Raw genomic sequence first — 8,814 nt, 5'->3', positions numbered from 1 at the left:
AATTAGAGATATTTTTGCACTGTTTTCCAGCAATTTTATCATTTACTATATCATGTTTTTAATATTTAAATCTTTATATTTCATTTATCCATCTTTTCTTCTTTTTCCCCCTATTTTTTCTATTATCTTTCATCTCTTTATATTCTCTAATTTTTTCGTAAAACGAATTTTCAATACACACGTACGTCAAATTAAAGATCATAACAATAGTTTTAATTTTATACTCTATACGTCCCATTAAATATGAAACATTGGAAATCGACACAGGATTTGATGTAGTTTTGTTTTGTGAGTCGAAGATAGAGTATAGTAAAAGTAAAGTAACAGAGTTGAAAAAAGTAAAGATAAAGTTGTTTTCCTTTTAGAAAATGTTTCATTATAATGAAACAATTCAAAAATGAAATGTTTCATTTTTAATGCGACAGAGAGTATATTATATACTCCCTCAGTCCCGAAAGAATATGCATTTTGGGTTCGGCACGGGTTTTAATGCAAAATTAGTAAAATAAGAGAGAGGTAGAGAGAAAAAATAATTAAAGTATTATCAGTGAGGAATGAGCCCCACCTCATTAGAGCATCTCTTAGGGAAAGGGTAAATGGGAAGGTAAAGAGAAATAACTACCATATTTACCTCTTCTTGATAAAATTTCATGCTCCAATGGAAAATGTATTTGGGGAGGTATTATACCTTCCTTCATTTTGAGAAGGTATCTTTGCCTCTTATTGGAAGAAAAGGTAAAAAAGTTAGTTATTTTTGTTTGCCTTTTTAATTTACCTTCTTCCCTTGGAGTTCATTACTTTTTAAGAAGGTATAATTACCTTTTTGAGAAGGTAAATGACAAATATACCTTCTCAACTTACCTTTACCCCTTGGAGATGCTAAGAGCATCTCCAAAGAGAGAGGTAAATGGAGAGGTAAACTAATATAACTACCATATTTACCCTTTTTTCATGAAAATCATTCTCCAAATGGAGAGGTATTTGAGAAGGTATTTTACATTTTCCCATTTTGAAGAGGTATCTTTACCTCCCCATCAATGGAGAGATAAAATCTTATAACTACCATATTTGCCTTCTTTTTATGAAAAATTCTTCTCCAAAGGGAAATGTATTTGAGAAGGTATTACATTATATATTTTTTAATGCATTTTACACTATTATTTTATTTTTAAAAGATAATTTATCTTTCTATATACATTTTCCGTTTGAAATGTGTTACATTTTATAATGGTATGTTTCACTTTTTAAGAAGGTAAATACATAATATACCTTTTCTATATACCTTCTCCCCTTGGAGATGCTCTCAAAGAGAAAAATGTTTTCAAAATTGAAAATTGCATATTCTTGTGGGACTGACTAAAAAGGAAAAAGTGCATATTTTTGTGGTACGGAGGGAGTATTATCTAAATATAAATTTATACTCCTCCGTTTTCTAAAAATAGAAACTTTGAAAATGACAAAGATTTTAATGTAAAATTTAGTAAAGTAAGAAAAAAGTAAAAATTGGATAAAGTTGAGAAATTACTACTCCCTCCGTATATTCCACTAACTTTTCAACTCACTTTCGCGCCCGCTTCCTGCCAAAAGTGTGTCTTATTGGTCAGTTGGGCGGCATATTTGGTTGTCTTCACTCCACTTGATCAATTTGCACATTACTTTGTGACCTTTCCTTGCACATTACTTGATCAAATTGTTCATTATCTCCTTGATTAGGCTTGCACACGGTTCATGAACCAGCGGTTCACGGTTCACGAAATGCATGAACCGGAACCGGCCCGCTTAGGGTCCCGGCGGTTCCGGTTCCGGTTCAAAAAATCGGCGGTTCAAGGGGCGGTTCAAAACCGTCGATTTTCGGGCCGGTTCGGCGGTTCCGGGCCGGTTTACAACAATTACAAATCGAAAATTTTAAATACAAGTTACAACAATTACAAGTTACAAGTGTTGACAAAAAGACTTAGAAGTTCTTATTAAAAAATTATAAGTATATATACTCATAATCGGCGAAGAAGATCTTTCTACATAACTAAATTAAGGACATCTTTAGCAATTCAACTTTAAATGTTGAGTTTAGTCTAACAATCAACAATTATAGTAGAATTGTCAAAAGTTTCCCGGATTTAGCCGTATAGAGAAATCTACTTCATCGACTAGAGTATATACAAATACAATTATGTAATTGTATTTGCATATTTTTAAAATAGGAAAAATAGGAAAAAAAGAAATAAAGGAAAAAGGACTTGAACTCAACTTAAATTTAAAATTTAAGTTGAGATGCCTACGTATCCTCAATGCTCATTTGCATTATGGAATCAAAGCCCACGTAGTTCTCTTACCTTACTTACCTATTTGGCTTGGCCGGCGGCGGTTTACGGTTGACTTACGATTCATCCCCGGTGAATTCATCTTGTGATCCCTCCTGACGATCATCCCAATCATTTTCTTGTTCTCTGACGTTGGCTTTGGCCCAATCATCAAGTAACATCACGGCTTCCATATTTTTCGCCGAGAGCTTACTTCTTGATTCATCCAACACACGCGAGCCAACACTAAAAGCGGACTCGACGGCGACAGTGGAAGCTGGAACAGAGAAAATCTCCTTGGCCATTGACGCAAGGATGGGAAAATCTTTCTCGTGGGTTCCCCACCAATCGAGGACGTCGATTTGGGCCGGAGGAGTAGGACCTTCATCACCAAATGAAAAGAGTGAATCGAAATATAAATCCAATTCACTTACCATACCTGAGCTCCTTCCGCCGGTGCTGTAGCTGTATAGGTCGGCTAGTTGGGACGCGGCGTCGGGGTCATCATAATCGGCTTGAAATGCAAAGCCATAGTTATGTTGTGGAGGAGGGGGTCTTCTGACTTGGTGGGTGTTGTTATACTTGGTTTCATATTCGGTGTAGAGAGCCGCAAGTTAAACTCAAAGGTTTGTTGGATAATGGACCGGTCTGGGAGGGTTATTTGAAAGGTTTCTGAGAGGTCTACTCCAAATTCGTCACTGGTATCGGATTGGAGTGCTTGAAGGGGGCCAAGATCAATTGAACTCAAGTTGTTATAATAAAAATCCAAAATCCGTGAGGTACCGGCTAATTTCCATTTTGGATCCCATACCTTTGCAATCAAAAACACGGTTGGAATCTCACTAAAATACTTGAGCCATTTTTCAATCATGTAATATAAGACACACATTAGCTCAGGCGAAGAGGAAGCATTTTTCATTGCAGTTTTAAAACCAAGGGATATGTACATGCAATGTTCTAAAACACGAACAACAATGCAATAATAAACACCCGACAATTCAACAGTAGCATTTTTAAAATTTTTAAACAATTTAAATAAAGTCACACTATGTTCCCAACAACTATGCGAAAGATATAAATCATGAACGGGATAGGTTCTATAAAAATCACATAAAGCATCTTTATGTGTCAAAGTAGAATTCAGACAATCATATGTCGAATTCCATCTATGAGACACATCCATAGTAAAATTCGTATACCTGACATTCTTTTGATGGTAATATTTCTTCCATGCTTTGCCAATAGCTGGCTTTTGATGGATTAATCTAACTGCAGTTCTAATAGGAGAAGCATGTTTTTGCCATAATTCAAGTGCATCTTGTACACATAAATTTAAAATATGACAAATGCATCGTTGATGAAAATACTTACCTCCAATTACCGGTGTACAAGCCGCAATCAAATCGCCAATTGCCGCCGTGTTGGCGGTTGCATTATCAAAACCGATAGAAAATATCTTGTTGCATAAATGAAACTCATTTAAAACTTATATAATCAAAGAAGCAATTTCGGGTGCAATGTGTGGAGTTTCAAATTCTCTAAAACCTATTAAATGCTTGTTTAAAGTCCAACTATTGTCCACAAAGTGAACCGTAATGGCCATGTATGAATGACGGTTAAAACAATCCGTCCACACATCGGAGCAAATGTTCACTCTATGGCCCAAGTTGACTAAATAACGTAATAATTCTACCTTTTTCCTCCAAACATTGCCGAACGGTAGATCGTTGCACGGTCATTCTACCAATTCTCTTGATTGCTACGTTCAAACCACTTTGCATAGTAGACTCAAATTTTTTGTCATCATAAACGTTAAAAGGAAAGTGCTTCATTGCCGCCCATCTAGTCATAACATCAGAAAAAAAAAAATTTGATCATATTTAAACAGAGGCGTACCTGACGAACCCGAGCTGCCGGGCCCGGGTTGGAAGTTGAGTTGGGTTTGGGTAGAGGTAGTGCCGCATTCTACCGGATGCTTTGTCACCAAATGGCGACGGAGGGTGCCATATCCTCCACCACTCGCAAATTTGTACACTTTATCGCAATAGTTGCAGTAAGCATGAAACGCCGATGTCTCTTCTTGCGAGTGCGGATCATGAGGACTTGGAATCACCACCGGGACCTTCTTGTAGTGTTTGACAAAAATATCAGATTTCAAAGCTTTTGCCGGGTTAGTGGGTGGAGGGGGAGGAATCTCCTCATTTCCGCCGGTACTAGATGGAATACGAGAATGTGATCTATCCTCGTTGTTGTCCGAGTCCGAGTCCGACGATATAGCAACGTTGTACTCGTCGTCTTGTTGGGAACCACCTCCCCTACCCCCACCTTGTTGCATTTCAGCGAGTAGCATGGCGGTCCTATGATCTTCTTCCAACTACAAATATTATATAAGTTGAAGTTATAAGTATAAGTATGAACGAAAAAAAAATTATGAACTCAATTTTATGAAATTATGAAATATGAATTGGAAAAACAATTTTTCATTACTTACTTGCATGAGTTCAGCCGCCACTTGGGAAACCTCTTCCATAATATCTCGACGACTAGGTCGCCTTTTTTTTTGAGGGACGAGTAGTATTTTGATCTTGGGCAATTCCCTTGCCCCGATCGCCACGTCCGGATCCACCACGAGAAGAAGACATATTGATAAATGAAAGTAGTATGGATGGAATATGTATGGAGTATAACTATACAAGTGATGAATTACGAGCACAACAACAAATATAGTAGTAAGTAGAAACTAGTAAACAACTTGAGCAATTAGAGAGAATGAGGAGAGAATAGAGAAATTGAGATTGAGAAGAGAAATTCTTATTAACACAAGAATGGGGTGAGGAGAAATGAAGGGGAAGTGGGGTATTTATAGGAGTAAAATTGGAAGAAATAAATAAAAAAGAAAAAAATTTAAAATTTTCGGCCAAACCGCCGGTTTACCGCCCGAACCGGCAGTTCACCCACAAAACCGGCGGTTCACCCACAAAATCGGCAGTTTTTCAACGGTTTTCCGACAGAAAACCACCGGTTTCTGAGCGACACGCATGCCTATGCGCTGCACCCTAGCCCCTACGCCTGAAAAGCACCCGGAACCGGCGGAAACCGGTAGGAACCGCCGGTTTGAACCGACGGTTTTCGTCCAAAACAGGCGGTTTTCGGCCAAAACCGGCGGTTTTCGTCAAAACCGCCGGTTCACACCGGTCCCTACTTTAAACCCCTACGAACCTATCCCGGATTTAGCCGTTTGAACCGTTGAACCGGCGGTTCAAACCGCCGAACCGCCGGTTCACGGTTCATGATTTTGCCGAACCTGAACCTGCCTGTGTTAACCGCCGAACCGTCGAACGGTTCAAACCGCCAGTTCCGGTTCACGAACTGGCGGTTAACCGCCGGTCCGGTTCGGTTTGTGCACACTTATCCTTGATACAGGATAAACAGTGACCAAAATCAATGCAAGATTACATGCCTTATCAGAGAATAAAACGTTAAAATAAAGGAAACTTATAGTATTTAATTTAAACAAGGGCGGATCTATTTGATATGTATAAGGGAAATTATCCCACCTCAATTTATATCATGTATAGTTGTTATTTAAATTTTAAAAATCAATTTCCTTTATCAATGTTCTATCTCATATTTTTAAAATTTTATTTTTGTCCCTGCTTAACTGAATTCCTAGATCCCTCTCAGATTTTAAATGATTACTCCTCCGTTCCATAAAATTGTTCCATTTTTACATTTCCTTCCGTCCCACAAAATATGTCTCATTTTACTTTTTACCATTTTTGGTAGTGGACCTCATATTCCACTAACTCATTCCTACTCACATTTTACTATAAAACTAATATATAAAAGCAAGACCACATTCCACTAATTTTTCAACTCACTTTTAATTACATTTCTTAAAACTCGTGCCCTGGTCAAAATGAGACAATTTTTGTGGGACGGAGGAAGTAGTAATCTTATCACACAATTCAAAACCAACCCCCACCGGCCCCACCCTCCCATTTTCCTCTCTCAGCCAACACTTCTCTCACTTCTTCGTTGCTCTACGTAACTAGTTAGGGACGGAGGAGAGGATCGAACCTCCTCACCTGAGTAGACTAGACTATCAAGGGCGAATTTTTACTTTTGGAGAGATCTACGATAGAGTTTTCCAAATTGTGGAGTTCTTTTAAAATTTTCAGATTTGTGAGAGATGCATGAGTGAGAGATGCATGAGCTTCATGCTTCCTTCATCTGCCTGCTTCTTCTTCTATTGCTTTTAGACTCACGATCAGTTCAGTGAAAGAAGAGTTTCATGCGTCTCTCGTAGAACTGGAATTAAATAAAAAGAGGTAACTATATAAATAGTAGTACCATGTTTCACTTTTGCACAAAAATGGTACATGATCTTTATTTAATATCGTTTTTGGTACCTAAGAATCACATTTTTAGTACCTGATGCTAATTTTCACCCCAAAATATCTCCTAAAAACCACATTTTCTCATTTTGCCATGGAGGGCATTTTTGGCATAAACAAAAATAGGACCTAAAATGATACTATATATCTTCTCTATCTTTCTCTTCTATACTATTATTATATGATGCTATAAATTAATATTTAACTTATTTTTAATATAATTTAAATTATGACTCATATTTAATTATAATTATAGTTTTAATTATATTTAATTACTCTTATACTATTATAATATTAATAACTCATAATTAAATAATTATTGTGGGATGGAGGGAGTAAATAATTAAAATATATTTATTTGAAATATGAACCATATAATAGTAAATTATACAATAACAAATATTATTTTATCTTATTTAAGACTAATCAATATAGTCTTAATAAAATTTAAAATTATGAATTATATATATAAAGATAAAAAATGATTGAATATTTTTTATTTGGTGTTTTACTCATAAAATGATAAGAAATATTTAAATTAAAAATATTCAATTGATTTGATTAGTTTAAATAATTAATCTAATTAGGTGTTTTGTTCTTAATTTATATTTGAATGTTAATTAAGTGTATGTATAAAATATTAAAAAAAGAAGAAAAGGAAGAAAAAAAAAGAAGAGGAAATAGAACCTAAAAAGAAAAACGAAAGAAGAAACGGAAAAAAAATCACATGTTTGGTAGTACTACTTAATTGAAATTGTCACACCCAACCCCTATAATGTATATGCTAATAATAACGTATTCATTGCACTAATAACGTATCTATATTATATTTCAATAAATAATTTATATTAAACCCATAACTATATTAGGTTCATATCATATAATCCAATACTCATTCCAATTCAACACAACTCATTTCAGTTCAACACAACACAATGCACCACGTAACATATCTAAAATTAATAATATAATTTATACCCACCTTAGTTTAATTGACACGTAACATATCTAAAATTAATAATATAATTTATACCCACCTTAGTTTAATCGAACCCGATTCCACTTGCTACATCCTTAATCCTTTTATTTTCTTCCGCTAAAATCTTTTGCTATAACATCTCCCTATATTTCTTCTTACTTCCTCTTCTTTTTTTCCCTCCCAAATATTTACACAAACATACCTCTAGTGTTGTTTGCAAATGTTGGTTTATAAGCTGACCTCCCCCCTCTCCTCTCATCTCTAATCTTAAATATTTAAAACTATTTTGAAATATGACAGAAATAGGTGGGGATGATGACTCATGTAAATGTAGACTAATCCTACCATATGAATTACTACGTGGCCACACAAACATATTCAGCAAAACACGTGTTGGTCATTAATTAAAAATAGAATATCACATAAAAATAATAATTCTAAATTCTTATTGTATAATATATAGTATAATTTTGTTTTGTTTTTTTTAACACCTTACGAGTGATCAAACTACATTTCGATTCCGTTTGTTTGATTAGGTACTTAATAACATGATAATCTATTTTCATAAGTTAATATAGAATATTTTCTATTTTATTTGTTTCCAAACAAATCGTTATTTATTTATAATAATAACATTGATCCCTTATTTATAATGCCCACTTCACAATTTTAGTAATTCCATAATGCAAATGACATAGCAAATATTTAAAATGAGACATGTATAAGGTCAAGGATGTTAAAGAAATTTCCTAAGATACCCTCTATGACTCAAAAATCACATGTTTGGTAACTATGATTATTTTTATCACGATGTCCCAGGTAAGCGAACCGGTGAAGCTACTGGTTCACTGTTCAACTTATTGGACCGGTTCAACCACTGGTCCAATCGTTTTGCTGTAGCATATATAATTAAATATATATTATATAAATATATACAAATTTATAACAAGATATGGTTGAATTTTAATTGAAATCTATATTTATAACATTAAAATTTAGTGATTTACAAATTGTTAGTATTAAACTTAGTAGATAATAAGTATAATGAAATTTTAATAAGTTATTAATATATATTTAAAATATTGAAACTTATATATAATTATATAAATACATATGCCAATATTAAGATTTAGTGAAT

This window comes from Salvia splendens, chromosome 13, assembly GCF_004379255.2.
Source record: "Salvia splendens isolate huo1 chromosome 13, SspV2, whole genome shotgun sequence".
NCBI classification, from domain to species: Eukaryota; Viridiplantae; Streptophyta; class Magnoliopsida; order Lamiales; family Lamiaceae; genus Salvia; species Salvia splendens.
This window is presented reverse-complemented; position numbering follows the sequence as displayed.